This window comes from Tamandua tetradactyla, chromosome 8, assembly GCF_023851605.1.
Source record: "Tamandua tetradactyla isolate mTamTet1 chromosome 8, mTamTet1.pri, whole genome shotgun sequence".
NCBI lineage: Eukaryota > Metazoa > Chordata > Mammalia > Pilosa > Myrmecophagidae > Tamandua > Tamandua tetradactyla.
In genome coordinates, this window is record NC_135334.1 from 111,919,782 (window position 1) to 111,940,034 (window position 20,253).

Genomic DNA, 20,253 nt, shown 5'->3' on the forward strand with positions numbered 1-20,253 from the left:
TTGAGGGGTTTAGGATTTGCAACAAAGTCTTCTCTTTTTCCTAGCACTGCTGGCTTGACCATAAGCCTGAAGCTTTCAATCTCCAGTATCCAAAACTGCAACAGACTTGTAATCAGGGGAAGTATGCTACTCTCCAAAGGAGTTAGAAGTTAGGAAAGATCTGGTATGTGCTCCCCATAAATCCAAGTCCATGGGGGCCTCCCTCAAGCTCTGCAAACCCACTTTGCCCCTCCTCCGCAGGGGGCCTCCCAGAGCCTCAGGACAACCATAAGTCTGGCTGGATCTGGGCAGTATTGACATCAGGCTCCTCGTGAATATCCCTCTGGCCAACTGGGCCTTTTACCTGTAATTTGGCTCTGGACTCTCCTTCTATTTCACTGGAAAATCTGATCTCATTTAAGGTTTGTGTTTCCCATTCTGTTTCTGGGCAGGTGACCAATGGAATGCACCCAGGGAAATGTAAACAGTAAATGGAATCTAACAGGGTCCACACTTTCAGTGATATTTCATGCCTCCAACAAGTCCGTCTCTCATATTTCCTCCACTGCGCTCTTGCTTCTGCACATGGCCTGGGTCTGTTCTCCATCACCATGGCAATTGCTTCAGGGAAACACAGGTGTCTGCAGTCATTAGAAATGTAAATCCACCTGCTGGACCACATGCAAGAAGGAGGACAACTCTGGGTCAGCCTGTATGTGATGAGTTGGGAGGAGGGGGTGTTTGGCCATGAGCCCAGGGGGACCTATAAATCATGCTGGTTTCCAGAGGCAAGGAACTCACATGGGAGCCAGGTAGGGGCCCACCTGCAGCCAGGCAACTGGATGCTATTAAACAGTGGCCCCAGAAGGTCTTGAAAGTGAGTGTATTTGGTTCCTTACACCCTGCAATCAATTTATGGCCATGCCTGCTCTCTCTCTCCCTCTCTCTGTGTGTCTCTCTTTCTGTGCATGTGTCTGGTTCCCATTTTCTTTCTCTCATTTGTCTCTCTCCTCCTTCTCTGCCCTCCCTCATTCTCTCTTTCCCCTTTTTTCCATCTCCCTCTTTTCCTACCTCTTTCCCCTCTTTGTAGGAAAGCAGAGCTCATACACCTACAAATGTGTCAAACGTGTGCTTTGAAAAGTATTGCTTTCTTTCTTTCTTTGCTTTGTATATATGTTATATTATACAACATTAAAAGTTCAATTAAAAAAAAAATCACCATCCCGGAGACCTGGGTTCAATTCCTGTACCTGCCCATGCAAAAAATTAAATTAAATTAAATTTTTAAAAGCCTAAGTATGAAGTCACTTAAATAAGGAAAGGCATTTTTTAGCATGCAGCTGATACACATGAGACCCAGTGAAAACCTGAGTATCCTACCTAGAGGAGGCAAGGGAAATTTGCTGGAGGTCTCCAGGCAAAATTGGGAAATGGTTTTGCCATTGCCTTCCACTTTTATGCTTTTCCCATTTCAGCATCTGCTTACCCAGGCCAGCCATCTCTGACAGTTACTACTGCTGTGGACTTGCAGCTCCCTTCTCCAACCCTTTGCCCATGTTCACCCTGGGGTCCAGTTCCCCAGGAATTGCCCATCTTTTCTAGAGAGGGTTCCTCTAATAAAAGCATATTTGCAAAGTACAAGGCTGCAAACCAAAGGAGTGACCTTGATGGAGGGCATTACTGAACCCAAGTGAGCCTGTCCTTCTAATCATACCACATAGAGCCACCCAACCTAGGACCCTGCTTGCCCCTTAACATCAGTCTATCTCTCTAAATCTCAGTGGTCTTGAGGAAAGAGCAATGTGTGTAAGTTCACCAAACTCCTTTAGGTACCAAGATCCAGCCAGGAAAGCTAGAATGTAGGTCTCCATTCTTAGCTGCATGCTTGGAAAACATGCCTTTCCATCTGGTTTTCAGCTTCCTTCTCCATCAAGTGAAGGACTAGACTATATGATCTCTAAAGACCTGCTCAACCTCTAATTCCATGGATTTATTCTAGATTAATCTGAGTTTCCCATTATCTCTGATCTGGGTGGGGATGGGTCTCCTATCATAAGCATTTTCCCACAGGTTCCTAGGGGACATTAGCCCCCCATATCCCCATAAAATCTCAGTTTTCAGTAACTGGGCATCCTCTGGAGATATCTCCTGAGTGCTACAAACCAATCAGTTATATAGACACAATGGTGCATCCAGTTGTCCCCAGTGGGTTTTTCTCCTCTCCTACCCCACTCACCTGTGTCACTTTCATCTAAAGTCCCCCAATGGCTCATAATGCATCTCCCAGATGCTGCTGCTATTAGTCCATCATGAGAATGCCAATACACTGGTAAGAGGGTGACCTACCACTAATCACACACAGCTGCTGGCCTCCCACATTCCAACAAGCTGCCCTGGTCCTTTCCAAAGTGAGGAGATGGCCCCTCTTTCCCACTCAGCATCACTTGGGGTCGCTTGGCCTCCAAAAGGCCCTGCTTATGTCTCAAGAGTCACAGAATCTGTTATTCTATTTTTCAAACAGCTCCTTGGTCTCTCTCTAGAAGCTGCTTTTCTACAGGACTCAATTAAATCTATGCCTAACTTCCTCATGTCCTCCCCACCCCCTGCCCCTTTCAGCCCCAGTTAGGGGTGGGTGAGCCTTCCAGCAAATGCCCTCCTGGTGGCCAGACCCCACTCCCACAGCATGCTTACACTCCACCCTAGGCTCAGGCTGATGCCCCTGACACATACACGTACATTTATCTGATTCTGTCATTTCTATTTATTTTATTGCAACAAATACATCAAAGTTGCATGTGATTGTGTGTGTGTGTGTAAGCATATGTGTGTTTATGTGTATATGTTAGAAAAGTGAAAGATAAAAGGGCTGCATCCTCCAAGCAGTTCATCCAGTATGCCAAAGTACAATACTAGGTAAAGTAAAGAACCTTCTCCAACTCTTCCTCCTAATGTATTCCTGAAACAGGAATTAGTCTTCAAATCTTCCAAAGTAAAACCTGTGACAAATAGTGTTCCTGGTGACTTTTATTTTTTGTTTTCCTGGTGACTTCTAAAACTCTGCTTGCCGATAAAAAAAAGGATCAAATCGATGGGGGAATAAAATAACATACTGTGAAGAAAGTGCTTTCTAGTGGCTAACAGGAGGCCTAGAGGCAGGAATATAGGCTAGATGCTCAGTCCGGAAGATCAGTTTGATCCTATTTCTAGAACTAATGAAAAGAGCCTTGTGTTAGGACAAAGCACAATAACAGCAAGGAATGATGATATTAAAAAGTGTTTTTTAAATATATAGACCCAGGATTCAGAGTGAAGAAATCTGGAAACTGGAACTAATTTTTTATGATCTGTCCTCCCTGTCTGCCCACAGATTCTGTAAGGCAGACAGCATTAAATAATTGATGACTCAATTATTACCAATAGACTATGTGTGACTGGAAGATCAGCCCTGGTCTAGGGATCAGAGACTTCCTGGAGGAAGTACTGGCAGAGTTGTGCTTTAAAGGATGAAGAGGAACTAATGAGACAATTGGAGGGATACATTAGTGTTCTAGGTGGAGGAAGCAATACTGAGAAAGGTTGGGTGGAAAGGAACATGGTATATGCAACGAACTAAAAAACTACCAGTGTAAACTGGAGCCCGGGGAGGAACAAGGAGCATTTATGAATGGAGGCTGATAAGGTAAGCAGGTCCCTATAGGCCAAGTGAAGGATATTTGTCTTTAACCTAAGAGCAATGGAAGGTCTTGATGTTCTTTAAGAAGCTTTGGTCACCAGCCTCCAAAATTGCCCACAATGTCACCCACTTCCTGGAAGTCACAACCTTGTCTGGTCCCTCCCACACTGTAGCAGGTTTGAGATCAGGAGGCTGCAGTGGAGGTGACACTTCCTCACTTCTAAGATTGGATGCTAAGATACTCTGCAGCTCCTGCCTGCCTTTGGGGAAAAGCTCTGTCCTGAGCAGCCAGTGGACACGGCAAGGAACAGAAGGCTCCTACCAGCAGCTGTGCAAGCGAACCGTCTTGGAAATGGGTCCTCCAGCCCCAGCCAAGTCTTCCAAGACCGCGGCCCCAGCCAATAACTTGACAGCAACCTCATGAGAGTCCCTGGGCCAGAGCCATCCAGCTAACTTGGTCCCAGATCCCTGATCTTCAGAGATTGTGTGAGAACACAATTGTTGTTTTAAGATATTAAGCTCTGGTGTAATTTGTTATGCAGCAATAGCTAAGTAATATAGAAGGATAGTGTGCCAGTTTGAAGCTATTATGTATCCCAGAGAAGCCATGTCCTTTAATCTTCATTCACTATTGCTGGGTAGGATCTTTTTTATTATTTCCATGGAGATGTGTCTATTCATTCAAAGTGGGGTTGCTTACTGGAGCCCTTTAAGAGGGAACCACTTAGGAAAAAGCTTTAGAGCCACGAGAGCCACCAGAACCGACAGAGCCTACAGAACGGATAGAGCCCTGGGGAAGCTGTTGAAGATTCCTGGTGAGAAAGCTAGGCAGACGTCATCATGTGCCTTCCCAGCTAAGAGAGAAACCCTGAACTTCATCGGCCTTTCTTGAGTGAAGTAACCTCTTGTTGGTGCCTTAATTTGGACATTTTCATGGCCTTAGAACTGTAAACTTGCAACTTAATAAATTCCCTTTTCCCATTTCTGGTATATTGCATTCCAGCAGCTTTCAAACTCGAACAGATGGCGACAGAGTCATATTAACTGTGTGACTTTGAACAAGTCACTTAACCTCTCTGGATGTCAGTTTATTCAGCTATAAAATGAGGGGACTGGACTTAGATAACTGAATATTAATGCAGGCAGGAATTTAGAGATAATCTAAGTAAGCCAAAAGCCACTGGAGACAGACCAGTGGGCACAGAGCAAGATGCAGTGTAATAGGGTAGGAAGCAGCTGAGAATGGGATAATGGTAATAAAAGCCTACTATCCACTGACCACTTACTCTACATCAAATGCTGTACCTGCATAATATCATGAAATCCTCCCATTTAGCCTATGAGTTGAGCACTGGATTAGCCTCATTTTACAGAAAAGAAAATAAGGCAAAGAGACAGTAAGTCAACAGCAATCCCATCCTTCCATGCTTCGGAAAGTTTTGACAAAAGTGTTTTCATCTAGAAAAAACTGCTACAAAAGATAAAGCAGAAATCACTTGCTCTTCCTTTGTTCTCTTGATTCCTCCTCATACCACCGCCATCAGCACCTACTAAAAAGTAATCTCGGCCAAATAATCCTCTCAAAATGGCCCTATCCACCTCCTAGGCACACATTTCAAGATTTCCAACCCTCTGTTGAACTAGGAGGTTGGAACAGGAAACCAGAAATGCTGGGGTAATTTGGTACTGGTGGTGGACGCCAAACAGTGTCCACACAAGTGTCTTGCACATCATTTGTTTCCTGACACAGCCCTGAAATTACAGCCACTGAACATTTCCCCAGACCAATGGAATTAGGGTTCTGTGTCCCCATGCCTGGCAACACATCAACCTATCGATCCCGGAAACAGGGTCTATGACAACACGCGTGAGTTTCATCATTGTTTTTGGTGCAAGCACCACGAAGAGTTTCTCTGCTTTTTAGTTTTAAAATCTCACTTTTCAGGGAAGATAAATCAACTGTAAAGTATGTTATGAAAACCAAGTTGGCAAGCCAGGTCTCCTGGAGAGGAGTAGGGGTTGCTTTATTTTCCATTATCTCAGTGTAAGACAAATAGATTGATCTGGTTCAGATGTTCTTGTAAGGTCATCAGGAGCCCAGTGATTTAAACCATGGCCCTTGGCAGACACGAGCCCAGAGCATGATCTCAACTGGCTTGGAATTCTCAAAGAAGAAGAAAAAAAAATGCTGGCCTAGATGCGAGGGTTTCAAAGTTATCTCAGTACAAGGAAGTTTTCCTTTCCGCTGACACCTCCTGGGAATCCTCCAAAGGAGGCCTGAAAATTCTATTTTTTAAAGGATCGTTTGTTCTGAAAACAGTGAGTGAGGTTAAGTCTGGACAGACCAGGCCATTTTCTTTATCCGTCTCCCCAGACTCGGACCTTTCTCAGCTGCTTGACTTTGCTCCGTGATGTTGGTAGCTCAGTGGCCTCAGGCAAAGTAGTTAATGGACAGAGCCACTGTTTCCTCTTCGGTGTGGCTGCAATCAGAACCCATAATGAACGTGATTGCTTTCATGAAAATTAAAGGAGGCAACTGATGCAAATTCATTGATGCACATTGCCAGGCCACCACTGAGTCATTGAATAGAGAAGCAGTATATTGACCAAGGGTGTAAGTATTTGAATTGGAAATTCTGAGGTTTAATCTTGGTGTCAATATGTAGTGGCTGTAGACAATTTACTTGCAAAAGAGGGTGACAGCAATATGTATCTGCTGCCTCACAAGAGGTTGTTATGAGCATACAACGAGATAAGAGAATAGTATCCGACACCTAGCAAATAGTAAGGAAGCGGTAGTAATCACTATCCCAACTTTAAAAAGGATGGTCATGATGATCAGAGCTGCTACTACTAATATTATCTACCAAGTATTACTTAAGGTTCTTGGCTTACCAAGCAAAATCATCTCTGCTTAACTTATGAAAAGAGAAAAGCAAATTTATTGGGAGGCTCTGAGATAGTTGGCAGAATCAAAGGATAAGTTGAATGGCCAAGCTTTGCAAAGAACCAGGAAGCAGGAGAGGTCCAGAGATGTGAGTCACAGGAACTCGGGAGTGTTCTCTCCAAGGGGTTGCTAACAGGATGAGTCAGCCCCACCAGTCCAAACCATCTTTAAATCATCATCCAGAGGACAGGGTATGCTTTGACATCCCAAGCAAGACTAAATCCAATGGGGAGGAGTTACTATCAAAGGACTATGTAGATGTTACTGTAAAGGCCCTGGGCCCGGGCCCTGCCCCCTCCGCCATTTTGAAAGCAAGTCACACCACCACCTACACAACCAGGAAAGAGGTTATAGGTCAAAGAATGTAAAGCCCCCTCCCCTAATAAATCTCACGAGAGTCCACTGAAACTCCACCATTTCCTGGGCATGTCTCCTTCTCTCTCTCTCTTTTTCTCTCTTGTCTTTGGGTGGAGTGCAGACTCTGATTTCCCAACTGGCTGCTGTTGGGAAGATCTTTCTCCTGTCCTCAAGTCCCTAATTAAACTCGTGGGTAATCTTCTGTCTAGCACGTTCTTTGGTCTCGGGGTCGTGCTGGCCTGGAACCAAAGGCAGCGACCAGCGTACTGAGCAAGTAGAAACAACTGATGCCAATTACAGTTATGACCACCCCATGCCACTCTTACCATGAATATGAATATTTATAATAATATGAACATTTATAATAATAATGATAATAGATGCAGGAGTTGCTGTTAATGTGATTATTCATTAAAGAAAGAACAAAGCCAGTCAAAAACCACAGTGCCAATGAACTTCTGGGATACTAGGCCTCCTAGATAATCAGAGTTAAATGCAAAATTCTTTTATCTTTTAGAAAAATTATAATTTTCTCATAAAATGAAGGCAATGATTTCTCATCTGCTTACTAAATGGCTAAGCACGTGGCATACTATATCCACTAAAGGTAACACTAAGTTGGCTCAGGAGAAATGATGAGCCCCTGTTATATAAAGTTTAATGGAAACAATAAAAATTAATAATGGAGTCATAATAATTTTTTTATAATTGTTAGTAATTACTACCAAGCTGATATTTCTCAGTTTTGCCATAAAACATCTCTATATAGTGAATTGGTCATTCATTTCTCCAGAACACACAATTAAATCCATGGAGCTGCTCACTGTGAGACCTAGAGGCCTAGGTAGAGCAATTCAATCACCAATCAATGCCTGCAATTTAGAAGGTTAGTCCTTGTGATGCAATGGTGATGAAACATGGGAAATATGCTCCTTGGCACAGTTAATGTTTGTGGAATTATAAGATTATTCATGCATAGGCTATCCAGTTATTCTTTCAGCATTTGACAATTTGGGGATAATGTACTGCTGCTTCAAAAGTATTGTCAATTTTCAGAAACTGAATTGCTTTTAGATTCTTTAGTTTAATCCATTTAGAGCTCCTATTTAAAACCAGTTTGTTTTCTGTTTTAATGCAGAGCCAATCTCTGTGGAGAAGCACTGCGGTGTCCTTTGGCTTGGAAGTCTGTCGTACTTGCTGTGAAGGCGTGGGCCCCTCCCATCAGCCATCCCTTGGTTCTCTCAACCTGTCTCTGGAACTCAATTTCCACTGTCCTGGAGCACTGACGACCATCTCTTTGAGTCTCAAATGTCTTGAGAAGGACACATAGTTCTGCTCATTACAGCATGTCATGAGCTATTTTTCTTGAAGCAGTGATGAGTTTGCACAGAACTTTCTACCCTCCGCTGACATTTCGGCTATGGCAAGCAAAACACACTTGTGATGTCAGTAGTAAGGGGACAGCGTTTTGTGCAGAGCTAACAGTGACTAAGAAGGCTCCCTCTTTCCCTCACTGGGCTAGATACCACCAGCCCCCGTAATCCACCCAAAAGAAGAGAGAAGAAAGTGACTCTGAGAGTCTGCCCATAGGAAAAGACCCCACAGGCCATCAGGAGAATGTCATTATCTAGAGACCAATGGAGTCAGCAGGAAAGCTATGGAAAGTCTTATTTCACAATGCCACTTAAGGAAAGATTTCCAGAAGAATTATCTTTCCATCTTCCCAGGCGCTACTGAAGTACCTCCATTGCCTTCAAATGCTGTCTATAGGCCTGAGGACACAGGGAAAGAAATGGAGGTGGGGCTCCTGGAAACAAATGCATCCTATTTAACCATTTTGTGCATGAGCTAAACTGCACCTCCCTCCCTCATTTAGTGTCTCTCCTCTCTCACAAACAGAAATCTGGTCATCCAACTCATACCAAAGTAGCCGGCCATGTAAAAATAACTGGAGGAATGCCTAACTCAAAGGTGTAATAATAATAATAAACAGCCAGGTGTGCTCATGGTTGAACACCAGGTACGAGGCAATGCAAATGCTTGACTTGAGCTGGCTTACACAATCTTAAGTGAACAGTAGATAATAGTAGGTGCTATCATCATTCCCATCTTACAGAGGAAACAGATGTAGGCTCAAAGCTGTTATGATTTGCCCAAGGTCAACTCAGCCAAAAAAAAAAATTGTAAGAGCTGATATTCCTGCTTGGACATCACCTAGTGTCAGTGTCTCTGAAACGTGATGCTAAGGAAGCAGCGGTTCTCAAGTCCAGTTGAATGTTTGAATCACCTGGGCAGCTTTCACAACTGCAGATCCCTGGATTCTTTCTCTAATAATCAAAGCAGAATCTCTGGGTTGCAAACCAGACATTTTTTTTTTTTAATAAAAAAGCCCCAAAGGTGATCTTATTGTGTAACCAGGGTTCAAAACCACTGAGATAGTACATGCTCCTGATAGAGGAGAACAGAACTAGTTCATCTCTCCTTCCTCCTGTCTACAACACAGCCTTCTGGCAACTAGAGCTCCTTCCCTGGTCCTCTGCCCTGACCCAGCCAGAAGCTGCTGCCTCTGCCCTGACAAGCTAAGGGAAAGTGCTGGGCCAGAGCTGGAAACAAGATTTGCTCTGCAGCCAACAAATTTATCTCTGCGTCTGCCATGGGGAGACCAAGAGCTCAAAGAGGAGTCAGGAGGGAAATGAGAGGACACAGGATGAAATACTGGTGATTGTTCTAGAAGCCAATGGGATGCTGGAAGGAAAGAGTAACTGGAGGGGGAAAGGATTGATGGTTGAAAGGGAATGGGAAGTGGGAGGGGGTAAGCTTCAAAGCTGACAGTCTAGAAGCCAGGAAAACAGCTCTCTGTTGCCTGACGGGCCTGCGAGATTCCAGAGGTAGGTGACGTTGGTCTAGCTACAGAGTGGTGGAAGGAGAGAAGTTTTTCTCCTAATAGACACTTCTATATTTAGGATTCCTTAAATAATTCTACATCTGGGTGATTACAACAGCCTTCTAACTGGTCTCCCGGCCTGCAGCCTCCACCCCCTTCTCCACGGGACCACGATGGACTTCCTTTCTCAACTGCAGGGCAGGTTAATCGATGTTCAAAACCCTTCCAGTGCTCCCTATTGCCACCAGGATGAAGTCCAAATGTATTAATGCGGTTTTAAAATAAACATCCCTGCACATTCTTTCATCTGCCAATATTTCTGTTCCTCAAACAAATTGACACTGACTTTACTGGGGCCTTTGCACAAATTGCTCCTTCCACTTCTGAAATCACTCCACTTTTTACTTGTTCTTCCGAAGTCAAATTGGACATCACTTTCTCCAGGAAGTCTTCTCTGATTCCCCCAGTAGGTGTCAGTGCCTATTTTAGCTCTCAACATGCCATATTATACACGCTTGTTTATTGGGCTGCTTCCCTTTAGATGTAAGTGCCCTCAAAGTAGGAAGTATTTTCATGATATTTCTAACACCTAGTACAATTTTTTTTGAGGTGGGGGGAAATGTCCTTGGCACTGAGGGAAAGGAATATCCACAAGGCACAAGAGCTAGATTCAGAATCACCCATCCAAAGGCGTATCTCCCTCGTAGGCATAAAAAGCCCAGGAGCTTTTGAACAACATCCTCAGCGTACTGATTTGACTTTTGGGCACTGAAGACTCTGCAGGCAGATCATAAATTCAGTCTCAAAAGGGCTAGAGGAGTCACAGACGAATAAGGGAAGAGATGAGGAGAGGGAAGCTTTAAGAGGTTTGCTAAAAGCACCAAGCCAGTGTGGCTATGTCCAGAGCCCAGTGTCTTGCCCAGCACACTTTACGGGCTGTGCACTCTGGTCAGCCATTGGCAGGGCCATCTGACCTTGCTGAAGCATGTGCCATTCTGTAAATGCAGATTTGCTGCTAGTCCCCAGTACAGAGGACACACAATGTGTGTGTGTCGTGAAACCCTACCCCAGGGGCCTTTGGAATCCTTCAAGTACCCACATTCCACAGCACCAAGCTCATCGGAGCTTTCTTACCAGGGGGGCTGACGCCTGCCTGGGACCCTGTCTCCTCTAGAATTCCAACAGGGACCACATCCATCACTCACCAGGGAGGCAGCTACACCAAAGTATGAGATCATCAGAGCAGTAGTTGTCAACTTGGCAGGTTCTACCCAATGACTCCTAAATTTCAGGTCAGCAATTCCTCCAGTCGGACCCCACTAAATCACCCTGTTTTATATTTAACCAGTCTCTGGATTTTAAGTCAAAGGACTCTAATTCAAGCATTGGATCTGCTATTAGAGACACATGCAGTCTTGGGGATGTCATAACTTTGAATCTTAGTTTCTTCACCTGTCAGATAGAATTGCATTGCCCCATAGGATTGTGTGGAGAGGGAGAGCCAATGAGAGGGCACTGAGAGAGCACACAGAAAGTTCCCAGGGTCAGTGCACACAGTGCCTAGGCTAGGGGACGCACAGAGGCCAGAATCCAACCTGCCTGGTACTAACCAAGCCATATGCTCACAGCCATGTCCACCCAGAAGGGGCATCTTTTTTTAATTTGCACAAATGTACCCTAAAGGTTAACAATGGTTTTAGAAGAACCTGGCACATATTAAGTCTCAGTAAATGTTAATTGAATCGTAAATTCTTTATTATCCACACACAGAAAAAACAGACGTTATAGTTGCTGAAATAGTAATAATCTAAGCTCACATTCTCTGGATGATAATATAGCAGAGTAGTTACAGATAAAAGTTTCGGAGGTAGACCCTGGTTTGAGCCCCAATTCTGCCACTAACAAGGCTGAATGTTCATAAGCAAGATGCGTAACCTTTCTGAGTTTCAGTCTCATCATCTGTAAAAGGGGAATAATTTGGGAAGATAAATGGGGACTATTGTAATTGTAATCTCCTGAATACCTCAGGTTTCAAGTGTGCTGGGACCTAACTTTATGGGAAGGAGCCCCCAGATCACCAGAGGTAATCAAACATTCGTTATTGTAATAGGTATTTATTAAACTCCTAATGTATTCTACACTCTGGAGGGCTTATACCAACTATTGAGAATTTTCTGCTTGCCAAATAATGTGCTAAGCACTTCGTACACATTATCTTGTCTCTCCCCACAACCACCCTGTGAGGTAGGATCTGCTCTGGGGGAACTAACAAACTACTTAAGAAGGCAATAAAGTAATACTTGAAACCATTGGAGCACACACTAAAGTAGTAAAGACGGATTCATTTCTGAAGAAGAAAAGGACAAGGATGTACCGCTAGCGAGGAGATAGCTGGGGACTGGAGACAGTTGTTGGGGACAACCCAGAAGTCCACATCAAAGGGGGTTGGCATAAATGTACAACGAAATATTATACAACAGTCATAAATAAGCTGGATTTACACCTAGGAGTAAGGGTGGATCTCAAAACAATGTGAAATGAGAAAAGTAAGAAACCAAACAGGATAGTATTGCCAACTTGGGCAAACACCGAGGGGTCCCGCTCCCCTAGAAGGGCTTCTCAGCTTGGGAGCAGCCATCACGGACATTGCAGGGGGAGCACAGGACGTACTCAGCTGCTGCCGCTCTACGCACAACAAAACCATGGTGAGTAGAGCATGGGTCCTGCCTCCAGGAGTTCACAGCCTCTGTACGGGCACCCTGAATGAAAAAGGTTGTTTAAGAAATTGTCACTGCAACTTATGAGCTTCTCTCCCAAAACTGTCCTTTTGAGTTGGTAGATTCATTTTTTTTCCTCCCAGTTGTTTCCTTATAAAGTGCACAAAATGAAGGCTTGATCAAAGGGACGAGTGGCATCAGCTGTGATCTCACAGCCACACTTAAGAAACTAATTAATCAGCCTAAGACTTCCCTTAGTAACTACTCTCCCTCATGTTTGTTGAATTAGGAGTTGCCCGGGTTAAGGAAAAAGCAAGTTCAGCATTCTGCATGAGTGTCTTGACCAACCCCAGTCTATGTAAGGCTCCATACTCTGCAACCTGACATTTTGGTAACATTGGGTATATCTTGGATCTGCAAATATTGGGAGAACTTTGAGGAATAAGAGGCAGGGCCAGAACATCAGTCAGGACTTCGCCCAGCTTTTGTCCAGCTCTGAATCCTTGTTGGCTGATACCCATGGAAATTTTATTGTCAAACTCCTCAGTCCCAGCAACACATATGGTGGATGCATTCTCCAAGATGGTCCCACCAAGACCTGTCATGTGCATGTTCTACAGCCACCAAATCCCCAACCAGTGCAAAGGTCACTGTTCACAGAACGAGTCTCAGCCCCTCAGAGCTAAAGATCACTTGAGCACCATTTGCTACCCTCAAAAGTTTGGTCAAGCATATAAACAAAGACGAGTCCTTCATGAAAGCAATGAAATCTGGAGAAGTGGAGTATATTTGCTCTATCAGTCTGCTCCACCACTGTGTGCTCACCCTCTCCTATAGGCTCACAGTTAGACCTCACTGCTGGCAAAAGTGATATCTGCCGCTTCCAAGCCTGGAACATAAAAATCTTGTGAAATCTGCTCTCTCTCTCTTTCCTGTCTGCCAATTGACTAGGGAAAATTTCAAGAATCTAGAGTAAGTCAGAGCCACAAGATGGAAGGAACTTGGGTCCATAGGTCACCACTTAGGAAAGAGCCACCCAACCAGAAACACCCACACCGGAAGTGAAAAACTTTCACTGAGTGAAGCTGCAGAAATTTGGAATAATTTGTTACTGAAGCTAGACCATTTTCACTCCACTTCTCTATTTTCCAAAAAGACAAAATAATCCTTTGGCCTCAAGAATGTGTCTATTTATGATGAAAACATCCTGAGAATGACTGACTGGGAGAAAAATATTTGCAACATACTTTATAGTCAAACAGTTATTATGACTAAAACACATACATCAAAAATAATTATCAAAGAATAAAAACATAATTCACAGAATTACAAATGGCTAGTAAACATATGAAATGATGCTCAACATCATTAGTGATCTGGGAAATGCAAATAAAAATAGGAATGATATATTATTTTCACCTAATAGATTAGATTAGATTATGTTGACAATATTTAGTATAGTTGAGGGTTTTGGAAAAAGCATATTCCAAGATCCTTAAGTTAGCATGACTTTTGAAGGGTTATTTGGCTATGTCTATCAAAACACAAAATATGCTTCCTATCAAAATGTAAAATATGTGTACCCTTCAGCATAGCAATCATACTTCTAGGAATTTCTAGGAATATTTATATAAGGGCACAAGGACATATGCTAAGAAATATTCATTGCAGCATTACTTATAATATCAAAAACCTACCTAAATAACTATTACTACAAGAATGGTTAAAATAATCATGCTACATTCCACACGGACCACATCAAAAGTTATACAGTGGTTGAAGAACTGTATAAACTGTACTTCAAATGAAAAATACAAATTCAAGACTGTAAAAGAGTGTACATGTATGTGTAATAGATTACTAGAGGGGATTTTACCTATTGTCTTTGGAATCTGCTGAAGTCCAAAGCTGAAAACAAAAAAAGCTTTGTTTTTTTGGTTATATCATAGTAAGATCTGCATGGATGTGTCTCTTGTTTCTCTTTAGAATGCATGGATACTTGTCACTTATCTCAGTTTTGGACTGGAATGTTCCCAAAGAGATGCTCTCCAAGAGAACCACTCATGGAGTCTGGGATTGTCTGCCAGGAGAAGTGGCTGAATCTCACCCTCAACCTTGATGTGTTCTGGGAACAACTCACAAGCCCATCCACTGATGCTGAAAGAGTGCAAAGAATTCCTGGAAGGATCAGTGATATAGCCCCAAAAGTTTGAAGGGTGCAGACAAGGAGATAAAGTGCCTACCTCTAGTTTGGAGAAGTTAAAACGAGGAAGTCTGGCTAGGGCTACTGGTGATGCTGTGAAGAAGAGAGAGGGCAAGGTTTGGCATGTCCCATGGACCAAATTTTCCTATGAACCAAGTCACAGACATGGACCAAGTCATAGCCATCCCTAATATTGCCAGGGCCCAGGTCATAAGTACAAATGGAGGCCCACATACCTTATATCTAAATGTTTGCAAATTATAATTAAGCTAAATAAAACGTGCTCTATCATTCTATATTCAGAATGATCTGGGAGGCTGGGTTCAAATTGAGGGTTCTCATAATCTTTGGAGCTCACTTCTGAATGTGGAGACACAGTGAGAATGGGCCTTGACAAGCGTCCCTTCTGTTCTTACCCCTGGGTTCATGCTCCAGCACACAGATGCAATGCCCAGCCACATCTCCTACAGACAGCTCTTCTTAGCCACCCGTCGGGCCTAGGTGCACACATCTATAGCACGGCCCAGGTGAACTTGGGGAAGAAGCCCATGAAGACCTTGGAAATAGGTTTGAAATCAGGGAAACCTGGGGCCTGAGTTACCCAAAATAGAGGACTAGAAGAAGAGTCTGAGTTCCAGGTAGGAACATCCTCTTGGGCCTCCTGATTTTGTACCCCATTGGTAGGGCTACAGGTAGAAGACAGTAAAAGTAGAGTTTTTTAATGCATGGGGTCTGGAGCTGGCACCTTTCTTACCCAGGTCTAAAGGTAGTACTAGGCCAAATGAATTCCATGGAAAGTTAATGGGGCTAAGTCACAAGTAGACTTCAGGGCATATCCCCAGAGTCAGGGTCCAGGTTTGGAGAGCAGTAAGTTCATCAAATGGTATAAAGGAAAGTTCCCTGTGGCAGGAGGCTCATGTGATCTCCAAAGAGCCAGCATCTGGGCATCTGTCACACAGATTACAATAGCACCAATTAAATAAGGATTTGCCCTTTTTCTTTTCTCATTTCTTCTTTCCTGCCATGGGAGAGCCAAAAGCCACAAAGGAAATTGGGATGTACGGAGTTTGAAAGAACAGACCACGCCACTACACCTCTCCTTCTCCATCAGGTCAGGTCAGAGCTGGAGTAGAGGGAAGGGATTGGTGGGGAAAGAAATTTTGAATTAGATGAGAGATTAAAATTGTAATTTATATCAGATGACTTTTTAACACCTGACAGAAGTCAGAAAGCTCTGAGATCATCTGAGATGGAAAAGGAAAGTCATTAGAATACATCTGAAGGAGGTAATGGGGGAAAAATTGTGCCAACTACCAATTGCAGCCTATCAAGTTCCACTCAATCAAAAACAAACAAAAAAGTCCAGTTAGCAATGTGTCTGCATGTATATGGGAATTTTATGATGGTTCCTCTTAGTGGTTGTCCCAGAAAAGTCCGTATGAGAAGGGAGAGGGATGATTTTCACTTCTTGATTCATACATTCAGAATTACTTCTGTTTTTAAAAATGTCTAGAAAGGTATATGGGGTTTTGAATGTCACATAATTGCCTCCATTTGCTCAATGAGGCACTTAGCAAATCTGTTCAGCCGAGGGTGTGTGGGCAGGGAAATCAAGTCAAACCCGAGATCTCACTTGTGTATTATATATTTCCCCTCCTAATGTTGCCTCAAGGCCAAATCTTATGATTTCCCTAGAAAAAAAAAAGTTGTTTATTATTCCAGCTGTTGCTATAGCAGTCAGTGTTTCCATGTTATCGTCCTTTTCTCTCCAGACATTACTCCACTAATACATGTTCCAGACCTGCAATCCCAGGCATTTCAGCCAGAAGGAAACACACTGGTGCTGCCATAAAAGCAACTGAGAAGGTCAGTCCTGCAGTTGAAGTCTGAGCCCTGCTGCATTTTCAACCACCGCAGCAGCAAGGAAGGAAATACGGAGCCAGCAGGGTGAGATCCTAAGGAATTTTAGCCAATCTTACAAGCTTCCATCATCTTCCTCCCACATCTTTGGTCTCAGCCATCACAATGGTGACCTTGTCATACTAACAATAGAAAAAAAGGAAAGTGTTGAAATCTAGAGATCAGTTATTTGAGACTTTGACCCCCATCATATTTACATCAGCACAACAAAATGAAGAATCAGGGCAATTCTAGTCTCATCAAGATACCTGCTGTCCACTGATGTTTCTGGCAGCAGTGATGCACAATGAATGGAAGTGGCGTAAGGGTACAACGACTAAGGAATGGAAGGGGGAACTATGGTGTATACATTCAATGGACTGCTGAGTAGCCACAAAAAAGAACGAAGTTGTGAAGCATGCAACTAAAAGAATGAACCTTAAGAGCTGTATGTTGAATGAAATGTCAGAAACAAAAAGACAAATATTTTCATCCCTCAATCATATGGACTAACCATAATATAAAAATTCAGTGGACTAAAGTTGAGAGCATGGGTTATCAGGTTGGGGTTTATTGTAAAGGGTCCTAGATTGGAGGCTAGTCACATATATCAGGAAGTGTAACTGTTGATTCTAAATTCTGAGATACTGAGCTGTTTGTATATAACCTGGTCTTTCCCAGAACCTTCGGGTATTTATGTGACACCTGAAACTCAGAGTTAGAGCACTGAAGCTATGAAAGTCAGCAACCCCCAAGCTGAAAAAGTGATCAGATCTCAAGTAGAGATACGAATGAAGCTGATCTGGTTAGGACTAAGGTTTATCAGAAGACTGGATAAAGGATGATATCGTCCATGTTTTAAAACTTCAACTTCTGTGTGAGACTAAAGGGAGAGATGCTTATTTGTTGCAAAATTAATATTTTGGGTAGTGCATTTCCTAATTTTACTTGCATAGTCAGTTTAGTTAACACCATAAGTACATGGAATCTTGAATAGGGCATGAGATTTTGTTGGTTTGCCCAGGTTAGTGTGATGCCCCCATAAATCCCAGAGAGATCTGGACAGTAAATAAATAAGTATTTGCAAAGTCCCCTTGGGGGAATGGTAAGAAAGGGAGAAATATTCAACTTCCTCATTTGGAGAATTTTCGCAAGCAGTGGGGACAATCAAACCAATAGGCCAAGCCCTTGATTTGAGGGGATGCCTCTATGAAACGTCTTCATGAAAGAATAGGTTAAGCCTACTTATAATTAGGCCTAAGAGTCACCCCCAGAGAAGCTCTTTTGTTGCTCAGATGTGGCCTCTCTCTCTAAGCTGATATGGCAAGAGAACTCACTGCCCTCCCCTTCTATGTGGGACATGACTCCCAGGGGTGTAAACCTCTCTGGCAACATGGGACAGAAATCCTGGGATGAGATAGGACCTGGCATCAAGGGACTGAGGAAAACTTCTTGACCAAAAGGAGGAAGAGAGAAATGAGACAAAATAAAGTGTCAGTGGCTGAGAGATTTCAGAGTCAAGAGGTTATCATGGAGGCTACTCTTACGCAATATATAGATATCCCTTTTTAGTTTATGGTGTATTGGAGTAGCTGGAGGGAAATAACTGAACTGTAGGACTATGTTCTAGAGGCCTTGTTTCTTGAAGATGATTGTATGATATAGCTTTTACAATGTGACTGTGTGATTGTGAAAACCTTGTGTCTGATGCTCCTTTTAACTCCTTTAGGGTATGGACAGATGAGTGAAAAATATGGATAAAAAATAAATAAGTAATAGGGGGAACAAAGATTAAAATTAATTGGGTAGATGGAAATACTAGTGGTCAATGAGAGGGAGGGGTGAGGGGTATTTTATGTATGAGTTTTTTCTTTCTTTTTTCTTTTTCTGGAGTGATGCAAATGTCCACAAAAATGATCATGGTGATAAATACACAATTATTTGTGATGATACTGTAAGCTACTGACTGTATACCATGTATGTGAAAAATGTTTATATGTTTGTTTTTTCTTGCATGGGTAGGTTCCGAGAATTGAACCCAGGTCTCTGGCATGGCAGGTAAGAATTCTGCCATTGAGCCACTGTTGCACCACCCTTTTTTTTAATGTTGTTTTATTAATAAAAATATATTTTTTTAACTCATAGAACTAAAAAAAAAAGACACTGCTGTCATATTAAGCAGATAATCAAAAAGTATTGGCAAAGTCCTTGAGAGATGGGAGAAAAAATATGGAACTATTAAATTTTATCACCAGAGAAACCCCTGATACTGTGTCAGACATTGAGATACCCAAATCAAAAGGCCAAGCCCTTGATCTTGAGGCTTACTCTTGTGAAGCTCTTTTTGTGGAGAGAAACTTAGCCTACCTATAGGTACACCTTAAGAGTTACTTCTGGAGGACCTCTTTTGTTGTTCAGATGTGGCCTCACTCTCTCTAAACCCAACTCTGCAAGTGAAACCATGGCCTACCACCCTACGTGGGACATAACATCCAGGGGTGAATGTCTTTTTGGCAGCATGGGAGATGACTCCCAGGGATGAGTGTGGCCCTGGCACCGAGGGATCAACAATGCCTTCCTGACCAAAAGGGGGAAAGAAGTGTAACACATAAGGTATCAGTGGCTGAGAGAGTGCAAATAGAGTTGAGAGGCTACTCTGGAGGTCACTCTTATGCAAGCTTCAATTAGACATTGCTGCCTATCATAGCTTGCCAAACCCCAATGAAAACCATTCTAGCTAGTCCTAAAGAACACCTAGGGCAATACATAAGATTCTACAAAGGTTCGATGCACTAGGGTAACTTTCCAGACACCTACAACCTCCAGATGGGTCCCTGAACAAGATAAGTCCTGAAACCTTGAGGGGCCAGTCTCTCCAGAACATCAGCTAGTTTCATCTCTCTACCCTTTATTATTGACAGACCTTTCAAACATGAAAAAGTTAGAATGGGCATAGCCCAAATACCCCTAAAGAGTGGGAGAAAGATCAAAGGTGCTGATGGAGTTATACAGAGAAGGTCAGGTTTAACAAATGAATATGATTGCTAAATCATTAAACTGATATTTCTTTTAGTCTTCAGTATCTTAGAGCAGCTAGAAGTAAAAACCTAAAATTTTGGAATTGTAACCCATACCAAATTCTGAAATCTGTTCTACAACTAATTGTGATGCTGTGCTTTACAATTTATTGCCTTTTTGTATATATGTTATTTTCACAAAAAGAAAAAAAAAAGTTGATTGTGATGATAAAAAAATATTAATTCCTTCTAGCCTCCAATATTCTGGAGCAGCTAGAAGGAACAATCTAAGAGGATCATATGGTAGCCCATGACAAACTCTGGGATCTGTCCTGTAAGTGCTTGTTGAAGAGTGCTTTGAAAACTACTGCTTTTTTCTTTCTTTGCTTTGTATATATGTTATAGCATACAATAAAAAAAAAGTTAAAAAAAAAGATACCTACTGTCTAGATATCACTAAATCTTCCAGCCTTAGTGGGGCAGTGGCCTTTTCATTTATCATTCAAATACAGTAATAAATGGATAGGTATCATTACCCAAGAAAACTCTGTGAATTCTTTCAGCCTCATGTTTCTTC

General features: G+C 42.7%; 1 protein-coding gene across 2 annotated transcripts in view; it reads right to left on the minus strand.

Annotated features, from left to right (window-relative positions):
• PAMR1 (peptidase domain containing associated with muscle regeneration 1) overlaps positions 1–20,253 on the minus strand; it is a 197,865-nt gene that overhangs the window by 103,288 nt on the left and 74,324 nt on the right. The gene's annotated exons all lie outside the window — the stretch shown is intronic.